At 40.2% G+C, this 21,526-nt stretch overlaps 4 pseudogenes across 1 annotated transcript; all 4 read right to left on the bottom strand.

Moving 5' to 3' along the window:
- The window catches only part of LOC146479661 (uncharacterized), a 153,003-nt pseudogene that overhangs the window by 101,839 nt on the left and 29,638 nt on the right, over window positions 1-21,526 (bottom strand).
- Window positions 4,231-14,738, bottom strand: LOC146479667 (BTB/POZ domain-containing protein 6-like; annotated as a pseudogene). The gene is made up of 2 exons (XR_014864863.1): window positions 14,724-14,738; window positions 4,231-5,995 (listed from the first exon to the last, which is right to left on the bottom strand). The product of XR_014864863.1 is annotated as a BTB/POZ domain-containing protein 6-like (transcript).
- LOC146479666 (BTB/POZ domain-containing protein 6-like) lies at window positions 12,952-14,767 on the bottom strand (annotated as a pseudogene).
- LOC146479665 (BTB/POZ domain-containing protein 6 pseudogene) lies at window positions 18,364-20,831 on the bottom strand (annotated as a pseudogene).

Raw genomic sequence — 21,526 nt, 5'->3', positions numbered from 1 at the left:
TGGTCAGAGTATCTCTTGAGACTACTGCTTCAAGTAAGGATCTCTCAATTGTCGCATATCCATCCAATTTCACAGCATCGACCCACCAGCTCTTTCTCCTCATACTTTTCAGCCGGTGGCAGAATGCTGAAAACATTCGACGGATCTAAATGTTTTTGCAAATATTCCGTGCATTTATCAGCGAGTGACGGCACCATGTACTACTTAGCCAAGTATAACACTCCCAACACATTACTTCCGCTCAAATTCGCTTCATCACTGTACATGTAACGAAACAACTCCAACAGATTCTCGGACTTACAGTCAGGCAGTTCAATAGAGTCTCTAGTCTCCGCTAGCTCACCGTAAAACATGGCTTCAAACACAGGACTGCCAATCGACAACACAAACTTGTGAGCTGGAATCACTTGCATACTTTCGCTTTCACCATCGTTCTTACGAACCACAAACTTCACATCGCTGAAGAGATGGTTGTTGAGCATAAACTTGGTTCTTTCTCTGATGGTGGGTCTCTTTGTTTGCCAGTTTTCTTTTACAGACATGTTCGTTGGTCGCTGTAGGCACTCCTATCAAACAGTTGTTGATCAAGCAGTATGGAACAGCGCCCGTTTGCGCATACTCATATGCTCAGTTTACGTGACGTAAATATCAAATGTTTTCACTTTCACCAGATCAGAACGGATTTTATTACGTGGTTTTCTGAGAAATAGCGCTGCAGGATAATAGCGCTAAACTAAAGTATATTTTACATTCAAGTGGTCACACGACAGGTTGCCCAATCGTAGTGTGAAACAAGGTTATTTACAGCTGATTTGAAGTTGTAAATGGAAGTGGTAAGTCTAGAGTAATTGAAAAAATACAATGTACTTATTGTATTACTTTGTGGTTTCCTCAGTTTTCTTGCGTGTTTAAGAGCCAGATTTCGGAGCCGTTTATACGTGAAATGTGCACTGATAATTAACTGATTGAAATTGCAGAAGTTCGCATAAGCCATATTATTGAGACTCTCGCTGGATTGAGTCGCCGGAAAGACACTGAAAATAATACGAAATAAAGCCTTCTTACTTTTTTACTTCATTGTCCCTTGGTGTGTCCTGGTTGGTTTAAACGCCATTTTGACGATTTGTGCCACGCACTCGATGTACTATCAACTACAATATAAGTGCTTGTCTTGGTGCCTGTATTAGACTGTTCACAGCCCCCCTATTTTTCCGTGGGATTCTCGAGACCGGTACGCTTCGGTATAAGCGAGCGCGATCCGGGGAGAGTGTCTAAACTACTGTTCACAGCCCCCCTATTTTTCCGTGGGATTCTCCAGACCGGTACGCTTCGGTATAAGCGAGCGCGATCTCTCCCACTATAATAACACCCACTCCCGCTCCCCTCGGTAGTTTAGACACTCTCCCCAGATCGCGTTCGCTTATATAAACAAAGATGGCGGCGGTTCCATCGAAGCCTACCGGTCTCGAGGATCCCACGGAAAAATAGGGGGGCTGTGAACAGTCTATGCCTGTATGCAATTGAATTGTATGAGTTGCCTGAGTTGAGTTGAGTTTAATACAGTACAGGACAAGACAGGACATGACAGGACAGATTCAATGCAATACTTCGACAAGTTGAACCAGTCTTTAAAATCTTCTAAAAATTTATGAAGTTGCCAGTGAGGGCACTCCTAGTAATCAGCTGTCAGATCAGTCAAGCAGTATGACATTGGTGCTTTAAAGGCCCGTAAATGATCCCAGGACCTGCAATGATCCCCAAATTGAACCGCAAATGATCCCTGATCACCTCAACATAAATATAGAATGGAATGGACACAAATTTGGACAGTGGATTTCAACTTTATACACTTCATTTTTGTTTATAACACCATGTCGTTATATTTAAACTATCTGCATGCAAATTTGACAACTTAAAAAATTGTATAATAGCAGAACCTGAGAACAGTTTATCTATAAACTGTAACATGCATGTATATGATTTACTTATACCATTACAATGCCTAAAATGTGCATGAATTGTACGAAACTCTTAAAGACCGGGTAAGCTAAGACGTTCGCAAGATTTTTTTTTTTTTTGTAAAAGGAAGGAGAATCGGTCAATGCACTTCAGATGGCGGTCAAATCTCGCCAACTTTCGTCGCCTTTGTTCTTAATCGGATCTTAGTCTTAAGCATAACGTTTTATCCTCGGTCGTCCAATACGTTATCGTGTAATATGTTGATTTTGTCTTTCGTTTTCGTTTTGTCGCTGATTGGACGGCATAGACCTGCAGAAGACAACGGTCCCCTCATAGACGCCTTGGGAATAGCTGTCAATTTTTCCCGCATTTTAGGCAAATTTGATCTTCAGTAATTCGCCCTTCTCCATACTTCAATTTTAATTCTTCGAGTTCATCTGTTGTATTTGCGTCCATTTGCTGAAGGCTATGGAAGTTGCTTTGTTGGGCTTCATGGCCCACCAAAGCAATGCTGTCGAAATCAGCTTCTTCTTGACTATGGTTACTTGGGTAGATTATAGATAAACCTTCTCCTAAGCTAGACTGCGCCGCAGCAACCGGAATATCGAGAATGTTCACCAGACCTAATAGACCTAATAAGGCAACATCACCTCACTCAGGGGTAATGGACATCCGTCGAAGGTACGTCTCCCACCCACTACGATTCACGAATTCTCTAAAGTGAATGCGTTCGGGATGGAAGTGGCTGGGTTACTTCGGGGAAGCTCACTATATCAGTGCGATGTTGTGATACTCTCTGAGGAGACTTTCCCATTCGAGTAAGTTGGTCTGTTCCAGTTACGTATTTTTGAGTTGCACTGTCAAAATTTGTTTCGTATTGTTTGCCCTATTTGAAAAATGACGAATTTCGTACAATTCGTGCACATTTTAGGCGTTATAATGGTATAAGTAAATTATGTACACAGGCATGTATGTTCCACTTTATAAGTAAATTGTTCTGTTGCACTGACCTGCTACATTATAATTTTTAAAGTTGTGAAATTGCATGCAGGTACTTTAATATAACGACTGGTGTTATTAAGAAAAAGAATGAAGTGTATCAAGTTGAAATCCACTGTTCAAATTTGAGTCCATTCCATTCTATATATATGGTGAGGCTATCGGGGATCATTTGCGGTTCAATCTGGGGATCATTTTTAGTCCGGGGATCATTTTCGGCTCAATTTGGGGATCATTTCCGGTCCGGGGATCATTTGCGGGCCTGTACCGGTACTCGAGCACGCTATCATGTCACATCGGTGTCTCGGTTCAAGCCCTCACTGCTTGCCCCGATCCTTTGTTCGCCAACGTCTCCATTTTATCCTCGGTCTGCAGTTTGTATTTTACCCTCAAGGTTGAGGTTTACGTGTACAAGTGCATTATATTAATGCATTACTCATGCAAATAAGTTGAAGCGGGAAGTTAACAAAATATAATAGAAACTTTCGAGACACATGCAGCAGATACAACACTGTAGCCTACGTGTAGCCGTACCCATCCCCCGAAGTGAAATGGGAAGAGGTCATAACTGTCGCTACTATAGCGTCAATTGACTGGGAAAATGTTGGTATCTTTGGAAAAGAGGTCACTTTGGAAAAGAGGGGAATTGTCGCAACAAGAGGTTCGGCTGTATAGCGATGTCATGGCTTATAATTTACAAAACTCAATGTCCACTGACTTGATAAGATGAGATAACCTTACTGAGTAACTTCATTTATACACAGTATCTTCACTCAGGAAACAAAACATAAATCTACTCTTGTAGGGGTGCTTACCATTTGTAGGAAAATTCGGTTAGTGTATAAACCGTTGGAGAATGGTAAGGGATTTTCCGAATTCGTCCGACAAACCGGGTGAGATTGCGCTTGATTTATCAATCAGGTGTTTTGTCCCACTCTAGCTGGAAAAGGCCTGGAAATGGAGGATTCATTCAAATGATAAGGAATTTTCCGCTGTTCCTTCCGAATGGAAAAAGAGGAATACCTCTGAAGGTACTCCACAATTTCCATTTTACCTTACCGGCATGACTTCAAACCCAAATTTCCGGATTTTTTGTCTAAATGTTAAGCACCCTAGATATTAAATTGAAAGGCATTAAGACGCAAAAGAAGTACCTATACAAATTGAAATGGTAAAAAAAAGAATTCTCTGTTTTTCAGAAATGACGTGTAAAACTATTGTGTAGATTCAATTTTTATTTTAAGTTATATTTTACAGCCAACTCCCCAATCAGTCCCAGGGGAATCATGATGCTGTTGAAGTGGACGACGGTCAATCTTTAAAGCATATCCACTTTAATTCACCAATCGTGACCTTATATTATCATTAATTATTCATTCCCGTTTATTCGTTTGGAAAATAACAAAACAACTAAACAGCATTTGTCTTAATTACTAATCAGAGCACCTATATCCAACAGACCTTCTAGATTGTTCATAAACCTCCAATTTCATACTTGAAATAATAGCCTTAATTTTACCGTTTTTCAACTGTTACTTTTCTTTACTGACAAGCTGATTATCTATCACCTTTTGCAGGTTTCTGGTATTTAGTAATATGTTTGTATCTTGATATTTATGGTAACGCATTTTTGGCATTCGATGTAATGACAAAACCTAACTTAACTTAAGGGAAAAAAGAAAATCTGGAAATTGTCCCATTGTACAACTTGTTCCGTTAGAAGGCCTTGAATCACTGGTTGAAAATGTAAATGTCACACCAGTACATCGCACGGTACTAAAGCCACCTGTACCCCTCCAAGATGCAGGACCAGATATTAACGCTTCTATCTGGTACTTAGTGTTCTTTTTCAAAATAACGGGACGGTCAAACAAAACCTCAAATCCATGATAATTAGTAAGTTCATATTGCAGAAGGTTTGAAGAAAATGTTCCTGACTTTGAGACAAGGCAGGAACTGTTTCTGGCATCTTTTATCTCTAAAGAAACAGTGTAGCTTTTATTCTCGCTGCCACAAAAACAAAGTCCATGCAACGTTATCTCTCTGTCCACAGTAACACCAAGAAAGTCCTTACGCCCACTATCATAGCCCCAGGAATCGCCGACTGACACCGATTTAAATCTGCCACATGCAGTCTTGGCTCTTGTTCCTGAACGCCTGGTTTCTGGAAATCCCACTGGAGAAGTTAAAGCCGAACTGAAAAACTTGAAAAAGGTGGATATTTCATCTGGGGTCAGAATTTTGGAGTCAATGACAACAGCTGCGAATTCTTCTTGTTTCATTACTGGAAAGCGTATTGATTTAATAATCCGCTCACCCAAAATCTTTCTTTTCGATCCACCATCTGCTGATAAGCCTTGCTTTTGACATTGTTTTGTTGCCCACTACTCAACACCTTTAAACAAATCGATCTCTTCAATTGTCAGAGTATCTCTTGAGACTACTGCTTCAAGTAAGGATCTGTCAATTATCGCAAATCCATCCGATTTCACTGCCGCTTCTGTCTCCTTGTCAACAACATTCCAGCATCGATCCGCCAGTTCTTTCTCCTCAAACTTTTTAGCCGTTGGTAGAATGCTGAAAACATTTGAAGGATCTAAATTATTTTGCAAATATTCGCTGCATTTCTCAGCGAGTGAAGGCACGATATATTTCTTCGCCATGCAAGTATATAAACACTCGCATCACATTACTTCCGCGCAAATTCACTTCATCGCTGTACATGTAACGAAACAATTCCAACAGACTCTCGTACTCACAGTCAGGCAGTTCAATGGAGTCTCTAGTCTCCGCTAGCTCACCGTAAAACATGGCTTCAAATACAGGACTTCCAATCGACAGTACAAACTTGTGAGCTGGAATCACTTTCTTACTTTCACTTTCGCCATCGCTCTTACGAACCACAAACTTTACATCGCTGAATAGATGATTGTTGAGCATAAACTTGGTTCTTTCTCTGATGGTGTTTCTCCTTGTTTGCCAGTTTTCTTGGACAGACATGTTGGTTATTGGAAGGTGTCCAAAACTTCACGAAATCCTTTCTCCTTGGTCGCTGTAGGCACTCCTATCAACAGTTGTTCATCGGCAGTCAAGCAGTATGGAACAGCAAACAGCGGCCGTTTACGCATACTCACATCACCATGCTCAGTTCGCGTGACGTAAATATCAAATGTTTTCAGTAAGTTTCACCAGACCGGAACAGATTTGGGAGTAGGGTACTGTCGAGTTCGAGTTCGAGTTCGAGTTGGACTTCGAGTTAGACTTCGAGTTGGACTTCGAGTTGGACTTCGAGTTAGACTTCGAGTTGGACTTCGAGTAATTCAAACGCAAGTATATAATTAACAATTATTCCATGAGCTTGGATATGAGATGGTAAATAGCCAACGAGGCGCGAAGCACCGAGTTGGCTATAACCAATCTCATATCCAACAAGCGCGCATGGAATAATTGGAGTCCTCGCATTACAACTTCACGCCGATTTAAGTGTGTCATTGAGAAATGGGTGACTCCGCTGGATTTTGTTGCCTGAAGGCTCTCTTTATTCCTTTGGGCATTCACTTCGGCAGCCGCGAATTTAGCTCGTTTTTACTCGGTTGAGAAAAGGTGAGAACTTTGCAGGAAGACCAAGATGCGAATTCAAAAGACAGGAACAATTGTCTAATTAAGCAGCCTTGAGCCGCGAAGTTGCGAGAGTATTCCTTTGTTCTTGTTATCAATAGGAACTGCGAGGAATCACCGCAGACGTTTGATGGTTTTAAGTTCTTCGCAAAATACTTTAAGCTGTTATTTATATCAGTGAACGAAGAGTCTCTTGAGAGCTTTAAAAAGAGATCCTAAACGTGGTGTTTTGATCACTGTAAGCCGAGTTTCGATATTTTTCGGCAAGCGGTGCTTAGAGCGGCGAAGTTATTATGCTTAATTAAATTTGTGTATGGCATCATCATCTTCCCGACGCGTGGAAATCAATACCATCTGTTTAATGATAACTTTTTTTTACGAATACGCTAAAACATTGATTTGTGTTCCCTAAAGAAAGCACCTTAGGAGCTATGAAAGAGTCAAAAGAGTTCCAATTGTAATTCACTGTAAGCAAACTAGTATTTGATGTAGTGCACTTTGTTTGTTACGAGTGAAGACGTGGTCGATCGTAATTAAGTTTATGTTTCTAAAATACTTGCTTCTAGCGAAGAGATTCCAAAATATCAGACCAAAAAAGAAAGAAACAAAAGGGAAACTCAGCGTGGAAGTCGCATTCTGATTATACTTAATGACGCATTGACAAACAATAACATCAGCCTTTTGGCCTATGTAGGCACGCGCTCTTTTCAGTTGACCTTATTTACATAAATCCATGTTTCCGTTTAGCGAATGAAATTTGTTTATTAATTATTCGTTAGTTTGCAGGACGGGAAGTTGTTTTTAAAACTCTCGATACTGGAGCGGCGCGTTGTGAGTCGATGTGTTCATGGTGACTTATTTCTCTAGCCTCCCCAGGGAGCTTCCACAGGCTAGCAGAAAACTATAAAACAAAAGATAAAATATCTCACCTACTTCAAAGGCTTTGCGATCTTCGGAAACATGCTCTATTGTCGGAAATTGTTCGACAAAAGAGAGAACAATAGCTTGAATATATGAATACTTAACGACCCCAAAATTTGGGGTACACACTTAAATCGGCGTGAAGTTGTAATGAGTCGTAAATGCGTAGAAACCTAAATTTCTTCGATTGGTTTTAACCTCTTACCGCCAGGATTTGCAAGCCATCCTGAAATTTTTGAAGGTAACCGGCTGTTATTGTTGTTGTTGTTAAGTTTGTGTGATCTGAATCGTAAAATCGTGCAATTTTTCTGATTTTAAAGGAAACTTCCGAGATACGTATCATTAAATAGTGTCATACCGAACTTTGTGGCTTTTATTGTCGTTGTATTGAGATGGCATTGTTTGGTATTTCTGCCTTTTCTTTTTTTTTTTTCCACATTTTTTCCGAAGAAACTTTCGCTTCCCGCCGAAAAAAAAATTTAGCTTAGCGACACCTGGAACATTTGTATATGAGCTGATAACCGGGATTTAGTGAACCAATCAGAACGCTAGAAATGCAATATCCGAGGCTGAGAATTTTTAAATAATTAATGTTAACAAGCAGAAATATGTATAAGCTGGGATATCGGGATATCGGGATTTTTCATTTTTTACATGGTTTAAGTAATAAGATATCAGACAAATACCAAAAAAAAAAAAAAAATAGAGCAGGGATGTGGTACCATTTGACACTGCGAATGAATAACAACAAATAGTCCATTTTTGAGGTCGTGTCCCATATATAAACTAAAATATTATATTAATATTATACATTATTTGCTTAAGATAACTAACCGGAAGACAGCAAACCGGCAGTCAAAATCTTTGGGGTAAAATTTAAAATCTGATCAAATTTAGTACTGTGCAACTCGGACGGCCGTACTAGCAAATAAAGCTACCTACAGGAAAATACAACCCCAAAACGTCATTTCTTTGTTCAGGCTCTTCCGAAATGCTGTTTTGATCAATGATGAAAATATAAACACTTACATTGTATCGTCTCTGGTGATGAAGATATCTCAATGATTGTTTCATCCCTGAAAACATAGGCATGTTTCAGCGCTAATTAAAGCAAATCTTTAAACTGCAAGTCTTCATAAAGTAAATCAAACCTACCTTTCCAGCGGTTAAAAACAGGATGACCAGCAACAGTGCCTATGATCATACCATCGTTCATCCAGGAAATGTGAGATTTGGCACAAGATAACAACGTTAGTGTCACGCGTCACGCGTCACGCCACTTGCACTTTCTTAACAGAGATGGATACTGTTTTGCACTTTCTTAATAGAAGTGGACACTTTTTTGATTTACTTCCTTTTCCTTCATGAGAGATCGTTGGTTAGCATCATGGAGCATGGTTAGCATTTACATTTTGAGGAAAAATAATCGTTGTCATACTATCGTTGGTTTGTGCCCTCCCATCCCACGATGACGGGGATGCTAGTCATAAGCGGTCCTTCGAAAACTCCAAGAGGAACTGACTCTGGTTTTGCGGCCCAATTTTTTTTTGGTAGTTTTAACTCGAAGTCTAACTCGAAGTCCAACTCGAAATCTAACTCGAAGTCCAACTCGAACTCCAAGTCGAAGTCTAACTCGAAGTCCAACTCGAACTCCAACTCCAACTCCAACTCGAATCCAAACTCGATGATTCGGGATTCCCAACAGATTTTAATGCGTGGTTTTCAGACCCCGTCCACACGTATCCGGATATTTTTAAATCCGCAACTTTTTCTTTCCTGATACGGCTATCGCATCCGGTGAATTTGCAAGCAAATCCGGGAATTTTTTAATCCGCTCTCCAGAGTGGAAATTTTTGAATCCGATAACATTTCGAATACGTGTAGACGGTCGAATCGGGATATTTTCTGATGCGATGACGTCACAAATGGGCGCAAGTGTTTACCGCGCAAATTTAATTATGGCCGCCGATCGAAGGCAAATAGCTTCTGTCCTCCTTGGGCTTATTTCCAGTCTTTTAGCTTGTACGCAGTTAAATGTCGCTCTACTAAATGCTGAAATAAGTTATGCCAGAAGGCGGCTTGACATCTCCACCTCTTTACGTTGTCTATCGGACAAAACGGCCGGCAGAAACAACTTAAAGGAGCAGGAAAGCAGACCTGGACGAACCAGTGCCTGGTGAGACAATTTTGTCAATCTGATCGTTATCGCAGAGGAATGGCGGGATAATTTCCGGATGAGCAGGGGCTCCCTTTATGAATTAGCTAATGACTTACGACCATATATCGAAGGCAAGACAACAGTAATGGGTGCCCCCGAAGATGTTCGGCTCCTGTGTACTAGAGTGAATCTGAATACGTGTGGACTGGCTAATTCGATTTGAATACGCTGTGATCACATAACGTGTGGACGCCGATATTTTCGTATCCGGAAAGCGAAAAAGTTGCGGATTCAAAAATATCCGGATACGTGTGGGGGAGTGCGCAAGCACACAAGCAGTAATTCCTAGCTGACTTTTTAAATGTGATACTGTCAAATCAGGCTGGTATCGTTCGCACCGCTACGCAGCGACTGAACAAATGACTTCCTTATTTTTTTATCGACTGTGCACACAGCAAAAATTTTGCAAGTGGTGTAGCCATGACCCATCCCCCTTCCCTCCCCAACCTCGTCAATTTTGCTACCAGAATCAATTTTTTGTTTTAGCAAAGGTACTTGATCAAATATGTTGTACAGTTTTCACCACAGATATTGCCGATTTAAACCAGGCAAATTTATTTTTATACCTATGGACACAAGCAGAAGTAAAAATGTGAAGTCGAAACTAAATAAAATCTAATACTTTTAAGACTGTTACTAGCCCGCTATCAGCCCCAATTTTTCGCAGCAATTTTGTTTCCTCTGGTGTGGTCGTCGGTTCGTGTTTCCCGCGTGCGGCGGTGGTCAGTTGCCAAGGGAAACGAAAGTAGAGTCATAATATAGGCATCAATTAGGATCATTCGCTCGGAAATGGGAACGCGCAAATAGTCGGCCAAGCTGAGCCGCGATATCCTTGGGAGACAGTTTATTTAGTATCCTCAATGGCTTGTTGAATAGGGTTCCGATAGATTTACAACTAATATTTCTCACGGTTTTGGCTGCGTGTTTCAGGAAAGCTCAAAGTTTTGCGAGGTTTTTTTTCCTTTCACGTGTTAGATTTGAGTTTAAATGGACGCTTACAAATCCGATACAAATAATCTGGAACATGAGCGAACGAGGCCCTTCTCCTTTCTAATACGGAAACAATTTCATGCTTAAATCCTTTAGGATGGCAGAGTGATCACGTTGCCCACACTCAGAGTCTGTTGACCCCAGTGATGGCCTATTCAATTCTTATAAAATTCGAATATTCTCATGCAAAAAAAAGCAAACAAACAAACATATAGGCCGTTAAAGAAATTATTAACAAAGGTTGTTATATAGTATTCGCCTTTTTAGATTAATTACGAATTTAGGCAGATTTAGTAGACAGATTCACTGAATTTGGTCGCATATTTTATTCTTTGTGTTCATACAAAATATTACATGTAAAGGTGGTACTAACTAGACATTTTTTTGTATTTTATTCATTTTTTACAGCGTTACCTAAAATGTACTTTCTTTCAGAAACACTGGAGCCTAGTTATTAAAGTGGATGGATGGATGGATGGATGGGATGGATGGGATGGATGGGATGGATGGGATGGATGGATGGATGAAGGATGGATGGATGGATGGATGGATGGATGGATGGATGGATGGATGGGATGGATGGGATGGATGGGATGGATGGATGGATGGATGGGATGGATGGATGGATGGATGGATGGGATGGATGGGATGGATGGATGGATGGATGGATGGATGGATGGATGGATGGGATGGATGGATGGATGGATGGATGGATGGATGGATGGATGGATGGATGGGATGGATGGATGGATGGATGGATGGATGGATGGATGGATGGATGGATGGGATGGATGGGATGGATGGGATGGATGGATGGATGGATGGATGGATGGATGGATGGATGGATGGATGGATGGATGGATGGATGGATGGATGGATGGATGGATGGATGGATGAAGGAAGGAAGGAAACTTTATTTACCCTCGGATCTCTAGAGGTTTAGGCCTCTACCAAAATACATGCTGATGTGCCGACAAAGAAACTAATAATGTGCCAGATGTAATTAAGTGGTGGCAAGAGTTATCCGAAAGATGAAATTTTGCGCACTTCTTGTCTAAATAGTTTGATATTAGTCATTGACCTAAGCTCGTCTAGCTTTGGAAGCAGTAAAAACTGTGGATTTCAATCCATGCCATGTGGTTTGAACCTTAGCTAGGCAAAACTCTTCTCGGCTTCAGATGAAAATAGTTTCAGTATTTTTTTCTTTTCTACAGCATTCATTAATAAATCGTCTACATAGAAACTTACACTGAAAACAGAAGTTCAGGAAACTGACCATCTGAATACTTGGTTCCGTTTTCTCCTCCCACTGCACTGGTAGAAAAAGTAAATGTCACACCAGATTTCTCAACCACACAAAGGCCTTCACGTCCTACCCAAGAGTCTGGACCGGAAATTTTGGCTTCGATTCGGTACAAACGACCAATAACATCTGGACTTCGTTGACCAATCAGGTTAACAACCAGGGACGTATGTACCACCTACTGACGTTCCACAATTCACTTGACTCTGAAGATGACTTCCGCTCAGGTTGTCGAAACGTCAGTCAAAGTCACCACAAACAGTCCTTCTCAGTACTACACTCACCCGGATGATCATAATTTACGTACTTATGACATGACTCCTGGGTTCAAACCATTTACAAGTTTGACATTGGTTCCAAAGGGTTCAGAGTAAAGCGTGACAGGAATATCAAATAGTTTCACAACGGAATTTATTGCATGGTTTTCTGAGAAATGGTACGGCAAGAAGATACTGAAACTGAAAGCTAAGACAACCGTATAGTGAACACTCAGAGTCATGCCCCCGGTGATGGTCTCCGGTTCTCCACCATGTAGAGAAAAAACACCAGATAACCGTTAAAGAAATTATTAACAAAGGTTGTCCGTCCTTTTAGATTAATCAGGAATTTAGGAGATATTAGCCGGTAGACAGGTTCACTAAATTTGGGCGCACATTTCAGTTCTTCTTTGTTTTCATACAATTGGTACAAAATATTACATGTAAAGGCGGTAAGAGGACAATTTTGTATTATTTTTATTGTTAAACTAATTTTTATATGACAATTTTAACGCGGGTTTTTCAGTAATCAAGTAATAACTAAAATTCAATATTTTTATACAACTAATTTTCTAAAAAAAGCTTTAATAAAACAGTAATAACGTCAGTGGCTCAAACTTTCTCTGAAGCTAACTACGGTTTGCTCTTTTTAAAGAATGTTAGTTTTTTCTCTATAGATCATTATGTTATTAAGGTATTTTGAGTATAAGAAGGAATATCATTAAATCATTATTTTTATTAGCATAGCAAAACTCCAGGAAAATTCCAATGGGAAAGTCCTTTTGAGCTTCAACAAAATTGAACTTCAAGGCGATGTCTCTTACATCTCGAATGGCAAATATTATTTTTAAACTGCACACTCAAAAAACACTCGTGCTTTTACAGCGTTACCTAAAATATGTGTTTCGTTACAGAACACTGGAGCCTCATTTATCAAAGTAAAAAACCAACAACGGAATCCCGGATTGTTCTAAGTGCGCTGCTTTCTTCAGATATCCCGCTTTTAAAGAAGGGAAGGAAAGGAAATAGTTTCAGTATTTTTTCTCTTTACTGCAGCTTTCTTTAAAAAATCGTCCGTATATGAACTTACACTGAAAGCAGAAATTCAAGAAACTGACCACCTAAATAACTTGTTCCGTTATTTTCTTTCACTGCACTGTTAGAAAAAGTAAACATCACACCAGACATCTGGACCCCACAAAGGCCACCACTTCCAACCCAAGAGGGTGGGCCAGAAATTTTGGCTTCGATTCGGTATTTAGTGGTTTTCTTTAAGTCAACCGCAAAGTCAAAGAGAACTTCAAATCCATAATAAGAACTGCCTTTGTATGGCATAAGCTTTGAAGAAAAAGTTCCTGCCTTGGACACTACAGTTGAATTATTTTTGGATTGTTTTATCTCTAATATCACCTCGTAGTTATTGTTCTCATTGCCAAACCAACACAGTCCGTGTAACAAGATGTCTTTGTCAACAGAAAAGTTAAGAAAGTCTTTTTGCACGTAATATCCCCAACCATTCCTAGCCACAGAGTCAAATCTACCACAACGTTGAGGGAGAGAAAGTACACCAGACCGTCTGATCTCTGAAAATCCCGCTGGAGTAGCCAATGTTGAATTGAAAAACTTAAAAAAGACGATTACTTCTTCAAGAGAAAGAATTTTTGCATCAAGAACAACAGTTGAAAACTCGTTTTCTTTCATCACTGGAAAGCGGATCGCTTTTATTGTCTTTTCTCCAAGAATCCTTCTTTTCTGTTCACCATTTACTGCTAAACCTTGTTTTTCGCACTCCTTTGTTGCCCACTGATCAACAGCTTTAAACAAATCGATCTCTTGGATGGTCAGAGTATCTCTTGAGACTACTGCTTCAAGTAAGGATCTCTCAGACAATTGTCGCAAATCCATGCGAGATCACGGCCGCTTTTGTCTCCTTGTCAACAACCTTCCAGCATCGATCCACCAGCTCTTTCTCTTCATACTTTTCAGCCGTTGGTAGAATGTTGAAAACGTTTGATGGATCTAAATTGTTTTGCAAATATTCCGTGCATTTATCAGCGAGTGAGGGCACCATGTACTTCTTAGCCAAGTATAACACCGCCATCACATTACTTCCGCTTAAATTCACTTCATCGCTGTTTGATCGCTGTACATGTAACGAAACAATTCCAACAGACTCTCGTACTCACAGTCAGGCAGTTCAATAGAGTCTCTAGTCTCCGCTAGCTCACCGTAAAACATGGCCTCAAACACAGGACTGCCAATCGACAGCACAAACTTGTGAGCGGGAATCACTTTCTTACTTTCACTTTCACCATCGTTCTTACGAACCACAAACTTCACATCGCTGAAGAGAGCGTTGTTGATCATAAGTTTGGTTCTTTCTCTGATGGTGGGTCTCTTTGTTTGCCAGTTTTCTTTGACAGACATGTTGGTTGTGCTAAGGCGTCCAAAACTTCACGATATGTCTTCTCCTTGGTCGCTGTAGGCACTCCTATCAAACAGTTGTTGATCGGCAGTCAAGCTGTATGGAACAGCGCCCGTTTACGCATAATCACATCACCATGCTCAGTTTGCGTGACGTAAATATCAAATGTTTTTACTTTCACCAGACCGAAACGAATTTAATTGCGTGGTTTTCTGAGAAACTAGAGCACAGCGAAATGATACTGCTTAATACTTTACATTAAAGTGGTCACACGACAGGCACCCCAATTGTGACCAATCGTAGCGTAAGGTTATTTACAGCTGATTTGAAGCTGTAAATGGTAGTGGTATGTACATGTATCTGGAGTAATTGAAATAAAAAATGTATTGCTTTTTACTTTGTTGTTTTCTCAGTTGTTCTGCGTACTTAAGAGCCAAATTTCGGGGCAATTTATACATCAAATGTGCAAATAATTGAGTGGAATTGTAGTAGTTTGCATAAGCCATGTTAGTGAGATTGTCGTTGGACTGAGTCGCCGGAGAGAAACTGAAAATAATACGAAATAAAGCCTTCTCACTTGTACTTCATTGTCACTTGGTGTGTCCTGGCCGGTTCAAACGTCATTTTGACGATTTGTGTCCACTCGAGGCACTATCCACTATAATACAAGTACTTGTCAGTGACTTGTCTTGGTACCTGTATGCAGTTGAATTGTATGAGTTCAAATGAGTTGAGTTAAGTTTAATACAGTACATGACAGAACAGGACAGATACGCTGCTTATTTGAACGCGTTCAGAAATTTACGATATTTTTCTCCTTGGTTGCTCTAGACGTTTCTAACAAACAGTTCCTAACAAACAGTTGTTGAACATTCAAGCGGTATACGCGTCATTATGCATAGTACATTCGCATCGCCAAAGGCTAAGTTTGCGTTACAGACCGGAACGTATTGTCAGCTGTACGCAAATATTTTTGCATGGATTTCTGAGAAACTGCAGGGCGGGAAAATGCTGCTAATTATAGCTGACCATCCATGGTCACACTCGAGGTATTTCACCAACAAGCGTTAATTCCTTTTTGTTTTATGTGATACTGTATTCTCCAGTTGACTGGCTGCAATTAAAAACGCACTTTTTAACATCTACTGACCTCTTTAGTTATTTATTTATTATTATTATTACTATTATTATTATTATTATCATTATTATTATTATTGTTATTATTATTATTATTATTATTTAGAGCGGTCCACTGAAAATGGGTGACAGACCTACCCAGTAAATAAATAAATAGATAAATACATAAATAAATAAATAAATAAATAAATAAATAAATAAATAGATAAATAAATGAGCCTGGTGTTGAACAGTCAACGTTCGCCTTACGGACACCTCGCTCAGAGTTTACGAACACCCCGACAATACCGACAGCAGCTAAATCCCCGGCAAAAATAAATTACAGACGTTTGACTGAAATTCACGCTATTACGAACTCTCGCTATTAAGGCGGGGGTCTACATGAAAGCCGTTTTCACGCCGCTTAAAATCGGTTCAACGGAAATATCTCGTTCGCGTTTCAAGCAATACAAAAACCCTATGCTCATTACACCAATAAATGTTTTGGGGGTGTTTTGTAAATTTTTGGGTGATTTTTAGGTATATTTGGGAGGAGATAGTTTTTCTCAAAAGAGTAGCAAAATTAAGAGAAATAAGAAATATTGAAGATTTAGTGAAGCTTTAAAATTAGAATTTGTAGTTAATAAATTAATAGATGGATACCAAGTTAGTCCACTAGCAACCTGGGGTGCTCTTGCATGGGTATCAACTGTCTGTTACTGTTCCAAAAATCATTTTCTTTCTTCCATCCCTTCCTTAAACCTCTGAAAATTCCATCCAGATTCATGTGTACCCCCACCTTAAGGACTGATTCGCGGTCCCGGGGATATCGATGTCAGCTGTATTTTTGTTTTGTTTTGTTTTTCTGATCAAGGGTCTAAACCAGAGTTTCTCTCTTTTTTTATGATTTGTTGACTTAGCAAGACTACTTCTCCAAACAGGAGTAATCACGGTAGCGGGACCTCATGCCTGATTTCAGGATCAGCAATAGCACTAGCAGTGGACTAAATCAAACAACTTCAAGGATGCCCTTCGGTTAGACAAAAGTAACCTGCAGGAGCCATAGAAAATCTATAACTATGGATAAAGCCAGTGAAAGGTCTAAAACTTCTAGTATGGCCGGAAAGTACTGCTAAATAGTTCACATCCAAGTGGTCACACTTGAGGTACTGCATCGACAAGCGCAAAAAAGCAATAATCCCTTGTTGACTTATTAAATATGAGACTGTCAAATCAGCCTAGTGAATTGCTTGTTTTCTTATCGTATGTAACTACAGCAATACTAATTGTAAATGATGTAGCTGTATCCAACTTCTCTGCAATCTCCAACCTCCCCCCCCCCCCCCCCCCACCTCTCGTGCCCTAAACCCAGCCCAAGCCCCATTTCATGTTTGAGCAAAAGTACTTGTTCAAGTATGTGGTTCAGTTTTCATCTTGGCACAGCACAATAGACGTTTAAACCCTACGAACACCATACTTTGGACAAGTGCCCTCACAGTATTTCATATGCTATACTACGTACGCGCGCAGAGTTCGCGGCGAGAGGCAAGGCTGTGACAAGCCGCGTGGGCGCATAATCTGGGACATTTTTTGTAGCGACACAAAGGCGCCCCATTTCAAAAGGTCTCGAATGAAGTAGAAAGTCAAACAAATTACAAACTTCGGAGATATTACAGTCTACATGGAGTAGGTCTTAAGCTTAGTCTTAAATTAAAGGTCTTTAAATGTTGAAAGCAAGTATTTCTTCCACGGAGGAAACCTCATAAGCAATCGCCATAAGTGTTAGCCGTATCATCGCTAAGGAACCACTATCAGCGCTTAAAAAGAAACGCACGGCAGCATCTTACTGAACAATACACTTACTTACAGGAAGCCAATGGAGCTTTTCACGTTATTAGAGCCGTCACATAGTTAAATGAAGGCTTCCGTACTAAATTTACCCGCGAACTGGGTAGTTCTTGTTTATCTGCAGTGGCACGAACATCGATCTCCTGCTCTGCCATTCTGTTTCAGGCGTTCACATAGTGGCGACCCGCGCGAAGAAAAGTGCAATGCGAGCAAATAATGAAGACGAAGAGGCAGAACGCGAGAGCACGCATTGTTGCCGCTTACTTATAGTTGCCCCCTGGTTTATTCACCCACTCCCCCCAGTCTCTTCTCGTTTCTTACCCAATCCAAATATTTTTTTTCGTCTTTATTTTTGAACACATTGCAATTTTCTTTGCGCCGCTCATCACTACCTGAACGCCTGGAACAGAGCGGGATCTCGATTTGCGGTTAGAAAAGAAAAACTCCAAGATACCAAGAGTAGTGGTCATGGGAGGGGCGACTTTGCAGTAGAGGCTTGAGAGACCGTGAACTAACAAGGTATCTCACTGGTAATAGAGCGACGATTCATCCATTCATCGGTAAAGTTATCAAAATTCAGCAAAGATAAGATCCGAGAACTGTCGTAGTTTCTTGCTGTCGAAAATAATAAAAAGACAAGAAGACACTCGTGGTTCAGCGCTGAATTGATAAATTCGTTCCGCTTGTGATCAGAGGAACGGCACATAAATTATGCACAACTGAATCGCGAGAATTTTATTTACAGCTGTATTCTCTTCACTAATACTAGATTAAACTGACTTGATTAATTCGGAACTGATAGTTCGTTCCAGTGTGAACAAAGGAAAGTGCATGCACATAAATTCACCTCAACTGAATTGCAAGAGAATTTTATTTACAATGATTCTCTTCACAGTGCAGCTAATTAGGTTTAGAGTGAAGTACATTGCAATCATTTAGACTAATTTATCTGTTTCATACACTTATTATTATTCCTGTTCATTATTTTGTGAAGTACATACACTAGCGAACAAAACAGCACGAGAGTAACAGTTTCGAATACTAGAAACTAATACACTGCTGAAGATTAATAGCCCTTCTCTATTAGCAACTGCTAAATGTTTTTTTTATTGTATGTTAATTGTTTGGTCAATAATTATACTCATAAACTGATGTTGTATAATCAAAATCCCTTACAGAGGTGTTCTGGTTTGTGTATTGCTTGTTTTGTATTTTTATCCTTACTTCACTGATCACGTCCTTTGTGGTTTTTGGGTCGATTTGAAGCGATCGATCTCGTGGATATTGAATTCCAACAGCTTCTCTCTCTCTTTCCAAAAACTGCATAGGGCATAAAAATAACTGCAAAGGAACGAAGTTTAGGAGAAATATTTGTTATTCAAAAATCTTTCCTAACTTTGCCTTCAAATTCAATACGATACTTTTTCCCCATACAAACTCTTCTAAGTGAGCTATTACGCAATGGTCATCCTGCCGCTGCTGGTGTTTACGATGTTTTCGTTCGTTCAGATTAACACAAATCGTAGAGGTTAGGATACCTGTGGTATTGTGGATTGCCTGTGTTGTATTCCTATCTTTACTTCTATGAATATGTCCGCTGACTTTACAAATGAAAGACCTACACCGAGAACAGAAATTCAGGAAATTGTCCTCCTGTGGGAGATGTTCCGTTAGTAATCCTTCCTAGAGTGCAGACTGAAAATGTAAATGTCACACCACCGCACTGAACAGTATTGGAGCCATTTTCTCCTATCTCAGATGACGGACCAGATATTAACGCTTCTATCTGGTACTTTATGTTCTTTTTCAAGTTAAGTGGAGAATCAAACAAAACCTCAAATCCATGATTGTTAGAAAGTTTAAATTGCAGAAGGTTTGAAGAAAATGTTCCTGACTTTGAGACAAGGCAAGAATTGTTTCTGGCATCTTTTATCTCTAAAGAAGCAGTGTAGCTATTATTCTTGCTGCCAAATAAACAAAGTCCATGCAACGTTATATCTTTGTTCACAGTAACACCAAGGAAGTCCTTATACCCACGAGTATAATCCCAGACAAGGCATGACTTCGATTTAAATCTGCCACATCGGTAAAGGACTGTAGTCTTGGCTCTTGTTCCTGAACGCCTGGTATCTGGAAATCCCACTGGAGAAGTTAATGGTGAACTGAAGAATTTAAAAAAGGTCACCACTTCATTTGGAGTAAGAATGCTTGCATCAAGGACAGCGGAGGCAAATTCGTCCTGTTTCATCAATGGAAAGCGAATAGCTTTGATAATCTTTTCGCCAAGAATCCTTCTTTTCTGTTCACCATTTTCTGCTAAACCTTGTTTTTCGCACTGCTTTGCTGCCCACTGATCAACAGCTTCAAACAAATCGATCTCTTCAATGGTCAGAGTATCTCTTGGGACTACTGCTTCGAGTAAGGATCTCTCAATTGTCGCAAATCCATCCGATTTCACTGCCGCTTTTGTTTCTTTGTCAACAACCTCCCAGCATCGATCCACCAGCTCTTTCTCCTCATACTTTTCAGCCGTTGGCAGAATGTTGAAAACATTTGACGGATCTAATTCTTTTTGCAAATATTCCGTGCATTTATCAGCGAGTGAGGGGACCATGTACTTCTTAGCCAAGTATAACACCGCCATCACATTACTTCCGCTCAAATTAACTTCATCGCTGTACATGTAACGAAACAACTCCAACAGACTCTCGTACTCACAGTCAGGAAGTTCAATAGAGTCTCTAGTCTCCGCTAGCTCACCGTAAAACATGGCTTCAAACACAGGACTGCCAATCGACAGCACAAACTTGTGAGCGGGAATCACTTGCTTCCTTTCACTTTCACCATCTTTCTTACGAACCACAAACTTCACATCGCTGAAGAGAGCGTTGTTGATCATAAATTTGGTTCTTTCTCTGATGGTGGGTCTCTTTGTTTGCCAGTTTTCTTGAAAAGACATGTTGGCTATTGGAAGGCGTCCAAAATTTCGAAATCTCTTCTCCTTGGTCGCTGTAGGCCCTACAATCAAATAGTTGTTGATTGGCAGTCAAGCAGTATGGAACAGCACCCGTTTACGCACACTCACTTCATCATGCTCAGCTTGCGTGACGTAAATATCAAATGCTTTGAGTTTCACCAGACCGGAACGGATTCTATTGCGTGGTTTTCTGAGAAATAGCGCAGCGGGAGGACGCATGCACACAAGCAGTAATTGCTTGCTGACTTTTTAAATGTGATACTGCCAAATCAGCCTGGTATCTTTCGCTCCGCTACGCAGCGAACAAATGACTGTAGCCGTGACCCACAACCCCCCTCACCCTCGTCAGTTTCGCTGCTAAAATCAATTTTATGTTCGTGCCAAAGTACTTGATCAAATATGTTGTACAGTTTTTACCAAAGCTATTGCCACCTTTAAACCCGGAAAATTTATTATACCTTTAGCTGTGCTAGTTATGGACACAACCGGAATGCGAATGGTGAATGCGAAGATGGAATTAATAAAACCGAATATTTTTAAGACTGTTACTGTGTTGTTACCTCTCGTGTGGTCGTCGGTTCGTGTTTCCCGCGCGCGGCGGTGGTCAATTTCCGAGGGAAACGAAACTAGAGCCATAAATAGGCATAAATTAGGATCATTCGCTCGGAATTCGGAACGCGCAGAGAGTCGGCCAAGCTGAGCCGCGATATCCTTGGAAGTCAGTTATTTAGTGTCCTCAATGGATTCATGGTTGAGTAGGGTTCCGCTAGATTTACAACGAATATTTCCCACGGTTTTCACTGAGTGTATCAGGAAAGCTCAAAGTTTTGCGAGGGTTTTTCCCGTTCACGTTTTAGATTTGAGTTTAAATCGACGCTTACACTGATAATCTGGA

Source organism: Pavona decussata, unplaced genomic scaffold, assembly GCF_977016875.1.
Source record: "Pavona decussata unplaced genomic scaffold, jaPavDecu1.1 SCAFFOLD_58, whole genome shotgun sequence".
NCBI lineage: Eukaryota > Metazoa > Cnidaria > Anthozoa > Scleractinia > Agariciidae > Pavona > Pavona decussata.
Note: the sequence above shows the minus strand (reverse complement) of the source record. Positions and strands in the feature narration are given on the sequence as shown.